Raw genomic sequence first — 21531 nt, forward strand, 5'->3', positions numbered from 1 at the left:
TTTGGAAAAAGGCTGCAATGAAACAAAGAGTGAAAAATTTAAAGGGGTCTGAATACTTTCCGTACCCACTGTATCTATTGATCCTTGTTTCTCTCATCCGTAGGTGGCTGAATGACCTGTAGTGGATGGAAAAGCAGAAACCATGTTCCCACCGGTGAGTCGAGTCTCACTTCCTGTGCTGGCCTGCAGGTGGAGGTCACACCCACTGCTGTGTGCACAACACACAATACAATACCTGCAATAACACAACAAAATAATCCACACTCTCATTTCACCATTCCTATCTGCCAAGTTTGGTGTGATGTGTCAAAGCGACAGATTGTTGACGGCTGCTTCACCTTAGTGAGTGAGAGTCTGTGTTTTTGTTTTGTCTGTGTAGTTAGTGCTATTTATGTCAATGGTTTATGACAGACAACCACATGAAGTGACTCACAGCACTGGCTTGACCTCATTTTTTTTATAGCACAGTGTCATTGTAAGGTCTATTTGTGATGCCAGCCAGCTTTGCCAATACGGTTGAGCTTTGATGTGCTGCCCAAAAGTGAGCTTGGAGCTTTCAGTGAGTCTGTACAGTCAGCAAAGTGAGATTTAAAAGAGGCCATGACTTTGACATATATGAAAAAAGTGAATTATAGATTAAAGGTAACATGTCTTTTGTCCTATCATGAAGTGGTATGACCTCTAATCAAGACTATCATAAGGAAAATGACCCTCAATGTAAGCCCAAATGACCAGCTTTCGGTAGAAATCCTTTTTTTCCTTAAACTACTTTATCCTAGAGTGAAAATAGTTGAATATATCACTCTGGGTAGATACAGCACTGCAAACACTAAGCACAGGTGGATTATCCCTCCACTGCATCCCTCCACTCGTCCCTCTGTGAATAAAGATAAGGGTAATCAAAAGCAGGCCCAGCTGGTGCTCTGTTACCTGGGGTGGCCCCGAGTGCCTCCTCCACCTATTTAGAAGTGCAGCGGGAAGTAGGCAGGCAAGATGGCGGACTAGGCGGTCAAGCCTTTTGAAGCTCTCGTTTAAGTTCCTCGAAAGTTAAAAGTACTGATTGCTTCTTCTTGAAAAATTTGTTAAGTACAAGTTTAAATGCCAAGGAAAGAGAAAGGGAAAGTTTCCCGAGATGCAAGTCAAGAAATGTCAACAAACAATGAAGCTAATATTGGGCAAATGTCAGCTCAAAGAGAATAGTGAAACGATTGGCAGCTTGGCAAAAGCTCTGGAGTTCAGAGCAGCAGAATTCAAAGAATGTAAAAGTAATGTGGTAAAGTTAGAAGAGAGAATGACGTTGCTGGAAAAAGAGAACGCAGACCTCAAAGAAAGAACGGCTAAACATGAAAGGGACAGTAGGAGGTGGAACTTGAGAATAGAAGGCATGAAAGAAGTGACACATGAAAACACAAGAGAGGAGGTGATTAACCTACTAAAGAAGGTGGCTCTGCTCTGGGCACAGAAGATGGAGGAGATGGTAGACACAACTCATCGAGTGGGCAGAAAGGAAGGGAAGAGAACACGACAGGTGATTAGCCAGTTTGTGGAACGGCAACACAGAGATGGGATCTGGAGGATGATAAAGGAGTCATAAGCTTGCTAGAAAGCGGGGGGTTGTTACTCTAAACATTTAACCATAACTGAGAAACAGGCAAGAGAAGCTTTATGGTCGCAGATACAAGACGCGAGGAGGGCCCGGAGGAAGGCTTACTTTCGCGGGCCCTTTGGATTCATTAATGTGCAGAAGATTTAGAAAAATCACATGGGACTCAACAGGTGATATAAGAGACTTAAAATAAACGGTTTATGATGAGGAACCTATGGACAGAGAGGGCACTTAAAAGAGGTTAGTTCTATACTTTAGGGTTAAGGCATGTATTGGCTCTGGCTTTAGTTTACATTCTTCCTTAAGTCACAATTTTCTTTTCTATCTTTAAATGTAAGAAGTCTAAAGTATATTGTAAAGTGCAAAGCTCCCTTCCTTTGTAAGGGACTTAAATAACATTGAATATTTTTACAAGAGACTCATTTATGTGTAGAGGACATCTTTTTGGGAAAAAACAGTGAGGAGACAAGATATTTTTTTCTCATGGCAGCAATCGTTCTGGGGGGCGTGGCAATATGTCTGCGTGGATTTCCGGGGGAGGAAGTAACATCTAAAGTGGACAAAGATGGTCACTGGATAGCTGTAGTAGTAAGAAGAAGGGGCATTTGCAATTTTAATTGTTAGGCTATCTACGGGTTCAATAAGATTAGTCAAAACATAAGAACTGGGAAATTAGTAAATATTATAAGAAAATGTCTACTATAAGGCTTAGACTAATAGGTGGGGATTTTAATATGGTACTGGATGAGTGGTCCAATAGGTGTCCATTCATTTACATTGACTTCCACTATCAAAACTGTTCTGAAGGAAATCATATAGGTTAATTCACTCATTGACACTTGGAGGGGAGAAAACTTTAAATGGGACGGTTTTCTTGGATAAGACCTAATGGGAGATCAAGAGCGAGAATAGATCTTTGGTTTGTCATTTTAGAAGTAATAAGTGCTGTGACAGATGTTTCATTATCTGCTGCTTCTTTAACAGATCATTGTTTAATTGGCATTACAGTGAAACCAGGAAGCAATCATAACTTTAGGAAGAATTATTGGAAGTTTAATGCAGACATGTTGAATGTAGAAGAAAATGTTGAGGAAGTAAAGGTCCTAATAGGAGAAAGTAAGAGCAAACTGTAAGAAATGGAAATATTTTAAATACAAGGTTAGATGTCTGATGTTAAAGTAGTAGTAAAATCAGAGGGCAAAAACAAGGGGAAAATGAATGGCAACCGGTTCAAGAAATTAATGGATTTAGCAGAAAAGTTGATATATCAGAAGAAGACACAGCAATTATAGTAAGTTTGCAAGCGCCATTTGTCCAGAGAGCACAAGAGGCTTATGTCAGATGCAGGGCTAAATGGATAGAACAAGGGAAAAAAGAATACTTAAAGAAATAAAATAAATGTTTTGATTATTTATAATAACAGAATGCTCTGACACAAAAGCAATATATGAACTCATTAATGATTTCTTCTCTAAATTGTACTTGTCATCCTATTCAGAGGAAGAGTCATTAAACAACATATACCTCCAATTGAGGAGGGCTTCAAATACTGATGTTATTCTGAGATTAGTATGAAAGATTTGGATATAGCTTTATATAAAATGTCAGTAGCAAACCCCCCAGGTCAGGATGGATTAACTTCAAATTTGTATACATTTTTCCGGAAGATATAAAAGAATTATTTACTGCCGTAAAGCAATGTATTAAAAACAGCAATTTACTAGCAACTATGAAAAGGTATTATTATTCTATTACTTAAAGCTGCCAAGGACACAAGAACCACTGATAACCTGGGACCAAATACTTTATTAAATGTCGATTACAAATCATTTACTAAGGTTATTGCTAATAGGTTGAAAGACGGAATAGAACAGACAATAAGCACAACTCAATCAGGGTTTCTCAAAAAAATAATAACATTAGACTGGTGCTTGACCTGATTATAACAACTGGATTGATGACAGGGGATTTATTTTTAGATTTTTATAAAGCTTTTAGTTTAGTGGAACATACATTTATACTGAGACCTTCAGAGTGTTTTGGATTTGGCTCAGAATTGTTTAAGGTCATAAATATGATATATAAGGAGAGTAATAGCTCAGTTTCTCTCCACCAGGGGACAACTAGAAGGTCTGAGGTTAAAAGAGGTGTTTGACAAGGTTGCCCTTGTTCGACGTTATTTATTTTAGTGGCAGAACTGTTGGCAATATACAGAAAAAATAACCCGGATATAGAGCCTATGTGCTAGGTAATTGCGTATTTATTTCTCAGCCGGCAGACGATTCTACCGTATTCCTCAAGAAGTCTGCACAGATCCCTCTGGTGATTAAGAGACTAGAGAGATTCTCTGAAGCGTCAGGTTTATGTTAAAATGTTAAGAAATGTGAACTAATAGCTGTACATGACCACCCGCTTATAGAGCTGTGTGATATTCCTGTTTAGAATGAAGTGAAATATTTAGGGGTGGGGGCCAACTCTGGTTCACCTAGTAAGAGCTTTTGTCCCATGTTGGCTGAGTCCTGCAGCGGCGCGGGTTCGAATCCGACCTGTTGCCCTTTGCTGCGTGTCGTCCCCCATCACTCTCATTACTCTCTCATTTCATGGGCAATGTTGAATTTGGTTAAAGCCATGTTGCATTATGATGCAGTAGTACTATGTACAGTAGGCCTTCTCAGTTTGTAAAGGGAACTGGATTTTAAGGTGACAATATGCACAAACAAATTCATAAGGGGTGCCCTTACATATGTATTAGTTCCTTTACCGGTAAAAGAAAGAACTTAATCAAAGACCATCCTGAAGGCTCGTTTTGTTGCACTGTTTTTCCTTTTTCCCTTTCCGACGATAGCCTGCCAGAACTTCCTATAATTGATCAAAAGTCCGAACAATCTATTTAACATTGACAAGATTGTACTTTTTGTGATTCAGATAATGAAACCTTAGAACATTTTTTTCTTTTTGGGATTTGGTCAGAAATTGGATTTCTGTCTTTAGCTATGGGAACATTAAATTGGGAGTGTTAATGGAGGACAAAAAAGGGGACCAGATGTACAACACCTCAATTATTTTGGCTAAGCAGTTTATTCAAAATGTAGATTTTTGAATATGGGAACTTTATTTTGTGTGTTCATGAATGAGTTACATATTCATAAGAAATCTTTGAAATGTATAAAAACTAAACAAGCAGTGAATGTGTTACAGATCAAGTATTGTTTGTGGACTAGACCTCTATTGATTTTTTTTTTTTGATTTTCTATCTGTTTGTTTCTGTATTTTCTTTTTTTTTTTTGTAATTTAGATGTCTCTTTGTTATAGTTGGATACCTAGTCTGTATGTGGTACTCCATATATTAGTTGTTAAATGACGAATTTGCTAAATAAAGGTTGGATTGAAAAAAGGCAACCCCACCTGATGCACACATCTGCTTGCCCACTCATCTACGCCTCGGCTCTGGAAGGTGGGTGGTTGGCGGGGGTGGAGTGGGTTTGGAGCACCAACCAATGACGCTCTTTATCCTCACAGCACTCAAGTGACTTGACACAAGTTTTTAACCAATAACAGAGCACTGCAGCAAAGAAAACAGCAGTAGTAAAAAATAAATTAAAAAAAAGAGTAAATACAGTGGGAATTTATTCAAAGGGTGTATTTTTGTTGTGCTCTTCTTCAGCACAAATCACAGGATTCTGTAGGACAATGTTATAATATAATAACCATGTGAAACCATGTTATGCTGTTATTAACAAATGCTTATCATTTTGATTATTAGGTTGATACCATATTTTGAATTCGGGACATGCAGATGCTCAAAGTCTACATTCTGTTTTCTATACTATATCTATAGAAACTGCACAATGCAAGTACAATTAGGCGTATAATCAGGAACATTTCACCTACCACCCCCCGATCTTGTACAGTAATACTCTTGAGAACATTAGCTAATGGAATGGCGGACCCGGTTTCATTTGAATATGTATTCTTCTGTTCCCTGTTGAGAAAAGACAAAGGAAGACCACTATGAGAGGGATTTTTAGTCTTTTTCTGAATACCTTGTATTTTATGCCACATGATGTCTGAGCATAATATATATGTCTTACAGCCCATTCACTCATACAAAGGCAATGTTACAGCAATCACTGCCTCTCATTGAGGAGAGGAAGAGTAGAGTTTTGTCGGGGTGTTGTGAAAGTGGGTGAATGTCTTCCTGCTATACAGTGAAGCTATACACCTCCATATATCCCATGCAGGACATGTTCTTGTGGCCTCAAATATGTGCAGAGCCTTGTTGTTACTGTACTGCACTCCAAACTTAGCCATTTTCTCTTTTTTCTTCTCAAAATCCTCAAAGTATAAACGCAGGGTGGGTCTTGTCTGCTTCAGTGTCTGTCAAGTCAGTGGCAGCAGAGAAAATGCCTATTACCTCGTCTGTCACAGCGGTGCAGTTCTGTCTTAATGTGCTAATGCAGCTCGTTTTATTGTACTGTTTTTCCTTTTTTTTTTTCGATAGCCTTCCAGAACTTCTTATAACTGGTCAAAAGTCCGAACCATCCAGAAAAATATTTTAAGTAGCATTAGTTGATCAAATAATCTTCAGCCTTTCATCATGATGCTGTACTTTCTGTCATGATTTAATACAATGGTATTATGTTATTATTTTATTCTAAGTGTTGTTCAAACCGCCCCTGGGATGATAGCTACATAACGGATAATTCTTTCTGTTTTTTACTGGCATAACAGGAATGTGTCTGAATTCCTGTCACACCACCTCAACTCACGAGGACCAGAAAGAGACAAAGAAGAAAAGCAGCCACATATTCTCTCTCACAAAAACAGAGGTTACTGAAACATGGCCTTATAATCAAACTATTACATTTCTTCTCATTATTTGAATCACTGAAATGATTGGAGATGTGGGCAGCGATTCAGAGGTGGGGCTAACAAGGCTGACTGAAAACATCTTTCCTATAGAACTGGGGGATCCTTTAAAATGATGTCAGTATTAGGACGTTAAATATTGTCTCAGGTTTTGGTTGGTACGATAATCCTGAATCGCATTTACTTATTTTTTGACTAGAACTGAATTATAATGTAGCTAAAATTACGTATTTTTCCTGAAGGCTGCATTACAGTTCAGTGAATGTTCTGGTGACTGTAAGGACTTTAATTATTTTATCACCTATCTTTTTTTCCAAGTAGTTTATGAAGACACCATGTTAGTTTTGCAGTACTGATAGAAAAATTCAATTAATTCTTGATATTGTTTTTTATTTTTATATATAGATACTGCTTGCTCTATGTCTGTGTGTGTGTGTGTGTGTGTGTGTGTCTGTGTGTGTAATAAGGGGTACAGGAATGGGATTGGTAGATGCAATTTGTTGTTGGGGCTGACGAAAAACATTTCAGACCATGGTCCCTCTGCCCACTGTCTGTATCAGACCCTCCACCCAGTTATACTTTCTGATTCTGAAGTGTGTGTGTGTGTGTGTGTGTGTGTGTGTGTGTGTGTTCGAGTAAATGATTCAGGCTGAGTTTTGGTCGTGGAAATGTGGCTGAATGACCATTCATGTGCTCAGTACAAGTGAAAGTGCAACTGAGTCACCAGACAGACACACTAGTACAGGAAGCCACAGTGGTATCAGCACACCCCATAGTGCCTTTTAAACACACACTTGATTGCAAAAATTTGGGATTGTTGCTTGCTCATAATGGCTTTCCACTATTCTAATTCATGGGTCAAGTGGGATTGGAAAAACACACCCAACAAAGTTTTCTGATTTATTGCTTTTGAAACAAAAGCAGTTGTTCCACACATACACACACACACACACACACACACACACACACACACACACACACACACACACACACACACACACTATATAAATTAGGGAGAGAGAGCCTGTATGAGGCAGAGGCAGTAATAGAGTACATTGACAGTAGTAATACTTTGTTTACATTTCTGAATGTGCATTTGTTAAGCATCTTTCAATTAAAATGTGACTGTGAACTAAAATAAAACACATTGTAATTTCTGTATTTATCACCAAAGAATGTATCAGTAATACAGTTAAAATGGGGGGTAATATAAAAAATTGTGTTGCAGGTTAATTTAAATTGTCTGCCTGTGCCCTGTTCAGTTAGGGTCTACTGCTGCTCCTACTAAAAATAGCCTGCTCTGCTTGCAGTAGTGGCAGTCCCTTTTTTACAGTCAAAAACTATTACGGTCACAGGATAACTTTTAACAGATTGCAAATCACCAAATCCTTTGCAATATTAGTCTACTTTAAGCCAAACATAATTGCCCCTTTGCTTGGTTAAACCACTTATAAAATCAAATCAAAACAAACTTCAGTGAACCACTGAATTACATTATGACTGATGTACAGCTCCACAATTTCCCCACACCAAAGAAAACAACTACTTACCACAAATCTCAATGAGAAAAGACAAAGGAGAGAAGCAGCAATTTGAAAGAGACCCACATTCTCCGTAAGGGATAGAAAAGGAAGTTTAGGGACAAGATTGCAAAAAATCTGTTACTATCCTTTACATTAGATCACAGGTGGGACAGGCACATGTGTGGCTGGCTGAAAAGAGAGGGGGATGAGTTTTGCGGACACAAATCTTGGCTCGTATTCAAGTAGAACAATCACCTCTGCATACTACACACACACACACACACACACACACACACACACACCTTTTCTGCACCTCATCAAGAATCAGAAGCTCAGGCATTTATACATTTCTTTTATAACTGTAAGAAAAAAAAAGCAAATACCATTAATCATTAAAGAAACAGTGCTAGTAAGGTATAATTTAGAATCTCATTTATCATGATGCCGGTAGCTCAAGTCACATCCTTGCATGTGTTTTTGCTTTTAGTCAGTGAACTGTTATTGCCTGAGAAAGGCTAATTGCAAAAGTTAATTGCCACTTGTTTGTTGTACTAGAGCGATTTACTCCAACTCTGGATACTTTCAGACTAATTACTGCCATCTCAAAGATTCAGACCATTGGCTGTCCTTTTCCTCCTCTACAGTAAACATGTATAAAAGTGTTAATGTCTCTAAGTTTGACATTTTCCAAACCAGAGTGCTCCACTAGTGTATTAAAATAACTGTGACACAGCTGTAAGAGTGATGTCCAAAATTAAAAAGAGTAACTTGTTAGAGGTGGAAGACGTGACCGCAGACGGCAGAGGCTACAAGGATCCTGTGTCTGTGACATCACCCACACACATTTCTGAAAGGGAGGTTTTTAATCCTGGATTCGGGTTTGCCAATTGAAATGTGGGCAGAGAGGAGGCAGCCTGCTGTGAAAAGGAAGAGTAAACTTCCACGACTGACTGTGACAGGCTGAGAGGCCTGTCAGTCAAGACTGTAAAACTAGGGATGCCCTGCTCAGTTTTTTTTTCTTTATTCTTACTCTGACTCTCTAATATATACAGTATATAGGTATAAATTAGTGCTGTCAAACGATTCAAATATTTAATTGCGATTAATCTCATTGATGTCATAGTTAACTTGCAATTAATCACAATTAATTTCAAATTTTTATCTATTCCAAATGTTCCTTGATTTCTTTTTGTCCCATCATTTTTCCTCATTTTAATGCTCGTATCAACATGGAAAAGTGGATCGGCTTGCTTTGTTCAAATGTTTAGTTTATTTAAAAACAACATTGGCACATAGCCTACTGTAGTGTTCTATTTCACATGTAACAATCTCACTAGGAGCCAATAATCTCTCACACAATGTAACACTGTCCATCAATAAAAGGGTGAAAAAAATACTTTGACGAGAAAGATAATTGGCATCAGCTGTGTGCTTGGCCATCAAGTGGTATTTCAGACTGGACGTGCTGCGATGATAGCTCAGTTCAACAAATCAAAACAAAAACGACAAAACCCACAGATCACTTTGGTCTTGTCAATGGAACCTTTTGGCAACTTTTAAAAAGTAAACTTTCCGTTCAGAAACTTATTGCCGTCCGTTTCGGCCTCTCGCAGTCGCCATCCACCCAAAACGTAACGTTACTACTCTTCAGCTGGCCTCGCAAGCCCAAACAAGTGTGTGCGGCGTGTCTGTTGTTTCGTTTCCGGTCTAGCTGGATCCGGTGTGGTGTTGTAGTTTTTCTAACATTAGCAGTTGCTGCTACAGAATGCAAAAAAAAAGTTTCCAAAAAATAATGTTAATCTCGCAATTAAAAAAATGACACCGTTATAAATGCATTTTAGCCCAAAATAACCTTTCTTAAAATAAGTAAAGCATTGACAATGTTCGTGACAGCTCATCAGCTCTGCATTAAGAAAATATAACCTTCAACACCCTTTTCCTTTGGTTTCCTATAAAATGTTGAAAAGATAGACATGCTATTTGTGGAAAGGGTTCCTGCATCTGTTTAGACAGGAGTCATACAACCTCTGTTCATCTACTGCATGAACAAAGAAACAGAATCAGAAATCTGGCTTTATATAGCCGATACCAAAACATATTCTTGGATTGGCCCGCAACCCTGATCCTGCAAATTGGCACTGGATTTACCGTTGCTACAAACATGGTTTAAGCCTCATTGTCAATGTAATATTTAAAATTGTATGGATACTATTCGTGACTGAATTGTGTTTTCTGTATTTCCAAAGAAGCTTTCTTGGTGCAGAATTGTATGACCATTAAATTAAGCACGATGCTCTTCCACACTGGTTTCACCACTCAGCAGAGTTGGTTGCTAATTTGACTTTTTACCTGCAACCCAGATTTTTGTCTTGCTTGTTTACTTTATCATTTTCACTGTGTAATTTATTATAATCATATAACACTGTGTTGCAACATCCTAATAGGAACTGTAATAGATAATTATGGTATTCTATGTTATTTCGTGATCCTTGATTCATTATTATGTTTGGTAGTTGCCAAAAATTGCCCCTAATTTGCACAAGTTTTCTGAGTTGGGTCAATGAGATGTTTATGCAAATCAAGTTGTGGTACAAATATGCCCTCCAAAATAGTACTTGAACAGACCAATCCAAATTAATTCACATTTAAAGCATACTTTGTACACAGATGGAATGGTCTGTCACACAAATGCTTAGCTTGTTGGCTGATTCTGAATCCCAGCCAAATGGAGCAAACTGATCAGTCTTTTGAATGACCTGCACCTCTAAAATAATGTTTTTTTTCTCCTAACTGAAAGAGCGGACAAAATGTGCACACAGTTTTGTTGAGTTGAATTTATTACATCTTATCTGTCATCATTAGCTACATTATTAGGTGCCGGCACAGTGTCAAATTGAAATTGACAGCAGCAAATATCATTATTTTGGTTTCATTTCCAGAATTTACCAGATTTACCAGTAATCATTATGTGCAGTAATAATGTTAATTTAAAAATAAGCAAAGCCAAACAACTTAAGCTTGTTTAAGATGCTTTTATAAACTATCTCTCTTAAGGTGAAGTCTATCTAATAGGCCAGCCTCTCTGTAAAGCTGGCATGTGTCTTGCAGCCAAACACACCCTTAACTGGGGAATTAGAAACCCTGAAACAGTTCACATTCCACATAGATTCTACTCTGCTCAGGACCTATGTGAGCTGGGGATGGGGCATGGTCCGGGCCAATGCTATTGGACCCAATGGTCTTTAATTAGAGGGAGAGCTTGGCAGGGACTGATGGAGGAGAAAGGCTCTCAGGATGTGAGTCCAGGGTGAGAGGGTTCACACACAAAACACTGGCTTTTCATCACCGCATGACTCACTCTGTGTGTAAAGTGTGGAGTATGTATGGAAGTGTGTGTGTTTGTGTGTGTGTGTGGCAGAGAAAGTGAGAAATCTGTGTGTGTGTGTGTGTATGCGCGCTCACACACACACACACACACACACACACACACACACACACACACACACACACACACACACATGATGGCAAGTGCATGTGTTTCTTACCTCACTGCTCTGGCATTTCAGTAGAGAAAGTGGTGTAAAGAGAAAGAGTGGCTCTCACAGTGTGGGTATTCATGGATCTGGCCCCCGTGGGCCGGTCCAGGCTCCAGTGTTCACAGACAAAGCCTCACCAACGAGACCCAGACACACTCACACAGAAAGGGGAGCAACAGAAGGAGAGGAGCACAGGAGAGAGGGAGACAAGGTAATAAGGGGAGAGAAATTGGAATAGGGCAGGAGGGGCAAAGGGTTCTCCTTCTGTTTGGCCGTTCCCATTTGCCCAAGAATGCAGGTGTGATGGGCTGTCATCTAAAACTGGCCCAACCTAAAACCTGCTCTGCCTCAATCAGAAATCTGGAGTTTCGATTTTTTTTTAACTTTGAAATGATAGGATCTGTTAATTATTAAGTAATTGAGTAAAACCTTGTCTTTCTCAATATCATGTCATAAATTCCAGACTTATAGGTTATAACAGATGTGCTTTATAGTGCCTCATCTGTCCTGTAACTCTACCTTAAGAAGTGGTTGCACTGGAAGACACTTGCACTCCACTCACTCACAACCACCTTAACTTTTTTTTCGGCGGAGTCCATAAATCCATCCGACACTCCTGGGGCACGGGCTCCTCTCTCTCTTTTTACATCAGCCAATCCTATCCCTCTCTTCCTGCACTGTCTACTCCCTCTAGCATTAAGCCAGCAGCTTGAGCTCCTGGGATTCCATGAGAGTTTCTTCCACTTGGCCGTCCTGTCACTAATCCCCCTGCCTGGCCCCTTCCGTAGATCGGGTAGCCTGGTTCACTGTGTCCTCAAACAACCCGAGTGCATGTACAGGAAAGGGGCCCGAAAGTGGGGAGGCCCATCTCCAACCCTTAGTTTCTAGAGAGTCCGACTCACACTGGAAAATCTTTACACGGACTTTTCCTTATTGATGAACTCCAAGGTTAAATTAGCACTGTCTAAGTAAGAGTAATAGTAGTAATATGCATTGAATAATATATACCAGTATAACAAGTGTATATATAGTTACATAGTTTACATACATTCTGTATATAAAATATGCGTAAAGCATAATGTGTGATAGCTACTCAACATGCGTACAATAATAGAAAGGAAGCATTTATATATGTAATAGGCAAAATATGTAATAACAAGAAACTTACATAATCTAAAGATAAACATCTTTTCAAATTATTGTTTGGAATACATTGACATACAGTACATCTTTTCTGCTGTGGGTAAACAATATTATCTTTATCTACATGTTCCTTCACACTGACATGCACTGGGAGCTATGCAGGTTATCAAATTCCTTGGTGTTTGAATAACGGCGCCAGCTCAATAAAGAGACCAGCTCCTGGCGATTTAGTACACCGAGCTGTCTACTTATTCAGAGGCTGTTGATATTGTCATTCTTTGATACAGAAGGATTTTGTGGAATATTCGTCAGAATAATTTACTTTCTGCACAGTTTAAGAGTTAATGAAATACAGAATACTGATATTGTTTCACTAATTCAAAACCATTAGTGAAACTCTTCAGGTTGAGCATAAAATATTTGTTGACTAATTAATCTTGAAGTTATTTTTATTAGGCCCTGGTAATTCACTAGTTTCACTGGCTTTTGTATTACATTGTGTACTTTTAAACAGTTTGACAGATTAAGGGGTTTATGAAATCAAATATGGACAGAAACTATACCAATTAGCAGAGGACATGATGGATTCATATTAAAGTTCCATTTAAGAAATATCCTTAATGTCTCTGAGGCATTCATTAATGTAAATAGTAGTAGTACATTACTAAGCTAGTCTTAACTCATATAGAACTTGGGCGTCCCATCCCTCTCCCTATGGATACTGTGCTCCCTAACAGGGGACACTTGTCTTGTTTTGAGATGGGGGGATTGATGGATAGATGGATAGATTGATGGATGACACTTGCTAGGATGAAATTGATGGCCTTGTCCTGAGGCAGACAGATGATGCTCCTTTTAAACTAATGATTTGAGTTGTCATATGCATCATAGCTTTTATGTTTGAAGGGCATGATTGGCACAGTTTTGTGTAATGTAGGTGCTTATAGTAAGACCTGGTCTAAATAAGTGGAGTGGAGGCACAATGGGTGCAAGGTGGTACAATAGAGGTTTTTGGAAAGGAAATAAAAATGTTTGTATTGCTAATATGGCCATATTTTCTAAACCATGAAAATCAGTGTTCAGATTGCTCATGAGGAAAAATCCTGACACTTTAGTCATAAAAGAAAAGAAAAAAGTTCATTTAGCAACGAGTGTTGCCCGTTTGATGGCTTTATAGAATTAATTTTAAAATATGACGCAATTATGTATTTCATGGCTGCTTTGTCGCTAGATTGTCCACATTAGTCCTGAGAGATTGAATGACAGTAAGTGTTTCCAACAAGTTCCTAATTTTGCCGTAGATGCATACAGTGTCTGCTGTAGGAACACGTAATCATTTCTTAATGCTGAATCTTAAATTAAGTGCACAAACCTACTAAAATGAAGAAAAGAGCACCTTTTGATTGGGTTTGATTTGTAGATGTTGTGGGCACTCCAAATCTTGCACTGATTAGATTTAGTCTACTTTTGTGGTTTGTAATGATTGTAAGGATGAAGCTGGATATTGTCAAGATGGCATCATAGCTACTTTAAAAAGATCATTCTTTAAAATAGTACCTAGCATGGTGTTTTATACTAGGTTATATTGTGTCTATACCTAAATGTGTATACTATGAAATAGATTAGCCTTTTTAAATTAACTTCCTAGTACAGCTGTGCTCCATTGATTGGAAAATGTTAAGGATAACCATTCATGTTGTGTCTTTATCTCAGACAGCCAACTCACATGGAGTGGATTTATTAAAATGATAGAATATAGTTTATTTAGCCTCTTACCTAGTCAATAAACTAAGTAAAAAGGGCAATGGGGGTAAATGTGAGAGAACTTAACTCAGAGCCTATGTTAGATGCTTAAGTAGAGATGTGAAATCCTATGGTGAGCAGCTACTGTACAGTAACAGCAGCAGCAGTGTGAATGAGCAAAGAGTGAGTTGGATATGAGTTGCAGCAAGTAGTGTAAGTAATGTAATATTGCATGGCTATGAAAATATTTAATGATTCACCCTAAAAATTCAGAAAATCTTGGAACCCCCTGTCCATCATTGTTGGATTGCTTTGCTCAACTACAGATGAACTTTGCAGGTTTTCAGAACAATGTATTCACAATACAAAAACTATCATGGTCTGCCTTTTACACTGGATCACGAAGGAATGGCTGTTGAATATGTGGATATCGAAGGCACAGTAGAGATACTGTCATATGGCTTTATGATCCCTTTGACTCCTGATCCCTTCAAATCCCTGGTGACCAAGAGGCCACGACCCCGGCATCTGCCAGCAGTGGCAGAATGAGAGACAAGCTATGGCTGTCTGAGTCACACCTAGACAGATGCTGTGTAAGATGAAGTCTCAGCAGTGAACCCGCCCTTACACTCACTGCCACTGACTGAAAATCTAATAGGCAAGATGAGTCATTAAACAACGATCCTGACTTCTTTGGCTCAAGGCTACACAAAATTGTTTGAAGCAGACACTTAAGACAATAGGAACAACCTATAATGACTCTTGTCTGGTCTAGAACTGCTATGAAATGTGTCTCAGTGTGAAATGTGAAAGTCCTAAACCATTTTATTTTATAGTTTGCTCAATGTAGCCTAATTCGCGAAACCAATTAAAATCAGTAACAAAATTGTGACTGAGTACACAACTGAGACAAACCAAGTGCATAGAGATACCTCAAGGGAACATGGTCACTCACTTTGTTTGGCCTATCAACACACCATTGGTTTTGTGATTATAGATGAGATTTTGTGGAAGATGTTGTTGCTGCTGGCGCCAACATTCAACTTTCCTTAAAAAAAGTACTCTAATTGATACTGTCACAGTGTCACAGGTAGAAGTAGTAGGCCAAAATAAGCATCCCACTCATACTTATCAACACAAGTTGCACTGCATTGGCACAATGACAGTGGTGATTGTTGCATTAAACCCAAATCCAGGCTTTAAAGCAAGGATGCAATTCAACCACCCTGATGTTTAGGGCTTTAATAAGAATAAGTAAAACTAGTGCGAAACTTGAGCATTCAGTTTCCTTTCCTTTTGTTTTATTTTTTGAGTTATTTTTTAGTTTTTGAAATGTTATGACAACACAATGTCATAATTTTTGGTTACTCACTAACAACTAATCTCTTTAAAACAGCTTTGAATCACAGTTCACTTGAATTAAGAACCATTTTAAATGACTCAATTATTCATCTTAATTAGATCCATATTTGATCTCAAAACACACAGATTTAATAAATAGGTGATAAACTACAAGACAAGAACTATTATTGTTGGAATTCTTTGCTTAGTTTAAAATATAAGTCTGGTGTTGTAACTACATTGTTACATACACTGTATGGTGGCTAGTGTTATAGGAGTAAATATAGGGTGTATGTTTAGTCTTGAACAAATGAATGTAATATTTATTTAAGTATTTTTATTTGTGCTCTTTATGTGTGCAGCGGTGCGTGAACGTGAATTAAGTTTAATGCAGGTAAGTGAAGCTGTTTGCCTCCTTCTTTCCTGTTCTGAAATCTCCCTAGCTGCAGACAGTCTGGGTGCATAGAGGGTGGAGGGTGTGGGGTGCGGGAGAGGTAGGCAGCGGACATGGCGGCAGGCCAGAATCAATTGGCAGTGTAATGAGATGGCCTGGTGCCCGGTAACCATGGAGCTACCCTCTTTGCATGTCTCCCAGTGCAGAGTTCAAAATTAAACTGAATGGATGAGAGAGAGAGGAGGGTGGGGAGGGAGGGCAGGGAAATAAAGGTCTGAAATGGCAGGAGTGGAGGGTGAGAGGAAGAAAGAAATGGCAAGAGAGGAGGGTGGGTGATGAGGCGCTGTGGGCTATTTCAAAGCACTGCAGTACAATTTAACTTGAGCCCTTATTTCAGAGAAGGAAGATGGAGGGGGCAAACGCCCAATCCAGCCAGGGTTTTTGTTCGCTGAAATATCTGGAAATACAGTTTCTTTACATCTGCATTTTGCCACTGGCTGTGTACTTCCAGCATTTAAGTCAAGAACAAGCGCTCTTCACTAGGAAAAAAAGAAATGTGACCTCCCTGTGTTAGTCGCTTAAAATTGCCTGTAAGTCTCATTTCTTCATCCCCTCCTAGACCCACACTCCTTCTCCTGTCACGGAAGATGTGTTAATATTGTACATTTGGCTGCATTCTTAAAGTGATTAGTTCAAGCCAGCGGATCCCGCAGATTAATAGAAATTAAGTAATTATTTCAGTAATTCGATCTTTTCCTCCATCGTACTGCCTTACCCCTGCTATGTTATTGTGCTCTCTCCTTTCTCTACTCCTTCTGCAGAGCGTTTTAAGAAGCGGTGTACCACCCATTAAGGATAGCTGTACTTTGTCTGATGAAAAGTGTTTGGTGGTAAAGAATGTTGTCAAACACAACAGTACAGGCAAACCAATAGCTTAGGAATACTTAAGTTATATCAGTACTTTACATCAAGATTAAAATTGTGTTGAAAGAAAAAATATAACTTTTCAAAAGTTAGAAAAAGGTAAGCTTGAATAGTTTTTTAGAAACTTGTTGATAATTGTGGTTCGTTTGTGTGTCACAATGCTAAACTGTCAACTGATCCTCGGCAATCAAATAAAACATTATGAGAAAAATTAGGAAAACATAGATTTTTTTGTTGTTACACAAAAGCCAATAAACCAATCCTTTTTTATTTCAAAAGGTAGTCTCTACTAATTAAAAGCTTGTTAAGCCGAGCATGCTGAGGATGAAGTTTTCTAAGATTTAGCTGTTTTCTGACTGAAAGCCAGTGCCTTCATTGTTTTTAGACTGGTCAAACCTGGCTCAAACAGGGCGGAGCCGGGCTGAACCAAGCCATCAGTTCGTTTTTTTGCAGTTTTTCCTGCAAAGGTGAAGTTAAATATTTAAAAAATAGCTAAAGATTCAGGTTAAATAATGTGTGTGTTTTATGAGTTAAGATTGGACTGCTACTTATCTTGATATGACCTTTGCTTGGACAAGGATACCGTCTTACGTTTTCCAGTCAGTGGTATTTAGAGGAAGGGAGAGTGTGATTTACTTCTAGTCTGTCTGTACAGTTAAAAGCATGTTCAGCTGTAGCCTAGGCCTCATGGCCTGTGAAAACTGCTCAGGCACTCTCTGCTGAAATGGCCCAGACTTTGAGAGTTCTGAGTGCATGTTGAGAGGGAGACGAGACAGTGGGCCAAGATGTCTGTGGTGTGGATTAATGGGGAGGACTGGAGAAAGGGTGCCGCAGTTGTGCGTGAGCAGAATATTTGATGGGGGAAGCGAGAGGAGGAACAGTGAGGGACAAGCAACTGCAAGAGATGGGTGAGATGAAAGGGGGGGGGGAGATCCATAAATGGACTGAAACATCAAGAAGCAAAGCTGTATAAATGAAAATGTACGGTAATAAATACTGTTGCTGTCTCACGTCTTCCACTGCTACTTTATCTTGCTCTCTTGTCTGATTGCTCTCTATGGTGTCGGCTTTAAACATTCTTTCTGTTGCACTGGGTTGAACTTTGGGATCACATCTACACAAAGGCCTTCACAGACAGTTGAAATATACCGCAATCAAGTGCAATGATTAGATTCCTCTGAATACAACACATGTAGGAAACAAAACAATGGAGAGAGTGAACAAAGCAAGAAGTATGCAAGACATTATGTTACAGTTGGTGTCCCCACTAAGTTTACTTACTGACTTATTATTGTTCCTGTAGGCACATCTGTAACCTTTATGAAATCACTTCTTATGTTGTGTTGTGTTTTTGTTTCAAAGTCATTGGGAGACAGATGGGTACACCTACTGTCCTTATGTTTTGGTTGTGGTAAGCAACAACATTTTGGTAGACAAAATGCCTTTTGTTAGACAAAATGCTCCAATGGCTTCCAATGGCTATACATACACACCTATACTTTGATCTTCATACTTTCATGATGATAAATGTATGTAATTACGGGTTGTGATTAAGTAAATTGAATACTGTGATATCACAGCCCCATCATTGAGGAGCTGTTTAAATATAAACACAACTCCAAGTGTCCATCATACTCTACCCAAAATTACAAATGCTACCCAGCATCAAATTTGTAGTTTTTAATTACATATTAGTGTGAGTTGGACTGTGGGTGGTTATCTCATGTTTTGACTTAGACAAGAACCACTTTGGAAAGAGGACCATTACTGGACATGAGTGTACTTCGGAAAGCACCCGTTACCCAGAAGTCACTTGGTACCAATGACTAGCCTGAATGGTGACATGTAGAAGAAGAAGTATTTGTTGAAATAACACAGTAACACAGACACAACTATGACTCATATGTGAATCAGAGCCTAAAAACAAATAGTCAAGATAGTTATGAGTGGGCGGGTACATTATTGTTGCTGGTTGTAGCCTTTCCTGGAATCTTACATATGTTAGTTTGAGAATAATATGCAGTGTCTAATTCTTGCTTTAGGCCTTTAAATTGCTTAAACATATTATTATCAGCAGTAGACCATTTGAGGTGAAATGTGTTAGCAAATTCCCCAAATGCATATCTTGGCTTGCCATCCCTGTATAAAAAAATACAGAGTCGTTGATGGGGGCGGTTCCCTAGTCGCGGGTGAACCAAACAAACCAGGTCCTTTCTCGCTGTTAAATATGAACAAATAGCCTACTGATTATTAGTAAGATTCTTAATAAATAAATAGATCAATAATCAGGTGGAAATGAAGACTCTGTGGGTTTTAAAAGATTTGGGTAAAAAATACACTTTGTGATACAGAAGTATAAAGGCCTTTTAAGTTATTTTATTAGATTTATACTGTAGTATGTAGTACAGTCTCTTATGTGTCTCTCTCTGAAGGACAGCATAGGCATAGTGTCACCTACACATTTTTTAGACAAAACAACATGGCTTTTCTTTTTTAAAGGTGGCATAATTGAAACCAAAATGCAAACAAAAAGGTTTCTATGACACTGATGGGAGGAGTTAACGTCTCACTTCTCTGCAGTCAACTGCGCCTTTGACACTGCGATAAGAGATCTTTCACTTAAACACTTACAACTTATGTAATTACCTTCAAGTAAAGTGTTACCCTAGATAGTACCCAAAACAGTCAAATACAATAATAATCCCTGTTGCTCAGGCCTCAATTTTTTCTGCTAAATTGCATTTTCTGCCCTTTTGTGACATATTTTTTAAATGTGATAATGATTTTTTCCCCCATTGTTTGCTGCCCACTTTGTCTTCTCCACTTTCCCAGGCCCTGAGGCAGGCTTTAAGGGGTTACCTTGTTAGTGATTTGGGGTTATGCCCATGCCGGTCGCTCTGTTTTTTTCAACCTTCTGTTTTGGAGAGGCCCTTTTCTGTGGCAACACAGTGACAGGGTTCTTGCCAATATCCTGAAAGTCAAATCTGTTCATTTAGATTCAAGTGGTGACCATGGAGCAGGGAGCAGCCCATTGGCATGCTGTGGCAAAACTAGTATCCAGGGCACCTAATGTCCTGAACTAAACATTTGTCTTTTTTCATTACAAGCTAATATACATGAGTGAATCTATGTGTGAAGGTGATTCTTGTATTTCTAAAATATGGCACATGCTGGGGCTTCTTGTGCAATTTGTTAACTGCTCATGAACTGCTGACAAATGTGCATATTGTACTTCCTGAGGTCAGATAAGGTTATGATGTTTTGCTTTAGGACACTTTAGCAGAGCAGCTGCTTAGGGCTGGGCTGGTTACCGCATCACCACATTACCGCAATACCGCCGTCAAGGACGCCTACCGTGGGTCTGAGCTAGTCACCGCCATCACTGTAAAAAAACGTTGGCCTGCAGGTTGTGTTTAATGACATGGATTCATTGATTTTAATGTTATGGATGTCTGATGACATTGTGTCTTACATGGATTCAAGGTTTTCTACACAAAACTTCCAACCTTTCACGAGTTAGGGACGCCAATGTTCAATGACACATAACGTACACGGTAGGGACGACAAAACCATTTCTCCGTTCTCAGCGGAGGTAGACACATTACAGCTGCGGTGTTTACCATTGTACATTAGCCTAGCAGCTAGCAGAGTGTCCTTCTGTTTATAGCTTTATCCCAATAAAACTGCACGGTTGAATTTCTGCCTGCATGCACGTTTCGTAGCATAAAACAGGGCGGCTTATATTGGTAGAGTGAGCCATAAGTTAGCGAACCGCCGTGTCGTCCTCTCTGCCTGCTCCGCTGCTAGACGGGCTATCTGCGGGCTGCAACATACGTTGTAGGCTAAGGTTTAAGACGATAAAGCCAACATGTCTTGAGAAGCTCTAGCTTGTGGTTTTATTGTTCACTTTTAACTCACTTTACATCAACTTTGCTATCTCTTTTTCCTCTCTCTGTTCCTCACAGCTAGGAACAGGGGCTAGAAATTGTTATAGGAGTAAAACGAGCCCCTGGTATCCTCTGACTTTGAGAAAATGAAAGCTCAGAAGGGTCAGTCTGGAATCTTGCCCCTTATGAGGTTGTAGGGGGCAAGATTACCTCCCCTTTCTCTGCTTTGCCCTCCCAGAGGATTTGGCCCACCCACAGAGCGAGACATCATGGCTTTCAAACGAGTAAAGTGGCAGTTGGTCAAGGTGGTATACAAGGACAAGGAGGTATACCGCACTACCGCAGGAATGCCTTGTTTGTCAACCGCGGTAGAAAACGATCCTTACCTCCCCAGCCCTACAGCTGCTTACCGGTACGGGGGTTCATTGAGTACAGTCTAACTCCACAACTACAAGAGTGTAGAACAGCTAAGCAAAATCTGAAATAGTCCCTCCAATGTTAGTGCGGGTAGCCCTGCCCTGTATAAAGCAGAAAGTCTATTTCTGTGTAGAAAAATCAACAGGCT

The 21531-nt window shown here is 39.2% G+C and overlaps 1 long non-coding RNA gene across 1 annotated transcript in view; it reads right to left on the reverse strand.

Annotated features, from left to right (window-relative positions):
• The window catches only part of LOC117955946, a 22337-nt gene extending 1501 nt beyond the window's left edge, over positions 1 to 20836 (reverse strand). The window contains exons 1-4 of the long non-coding RNA XR_004659166.1: positions 20678 to 20836; positions 18571 to 18577; positions 12160 to 12162; positions 8594 to 8599 (exon numbers count right to left, since the gene is read on the reverse strand). This is a non-coding gene — a long non-coding RNA (uncharacterized LOC117955946). The remainder of the gene's footprint in view (positions 1 to 8593; positions 8600 to 12159; positions 12163 to 18570; positions 18578 to 20677) is intronic.
• Between the last annotated feature and the right edge of the window lie 695 nt (positions 20837 to 21531).

Source organism: Etheostoma cragini, chromosome 13 (assembly GCF_013103735.1).
Source record: "Etheostoma cragini isolate CJK2018 chromosome 13, CSU_Ecrag_1.0, whole genome shotgun sequence".
Lineage (NCBI taxonomy): Eukaryota > Metazoa > Chordata > Actinopteri > Perciformes > Percidae > Etheostoma > Etheostoma cragini.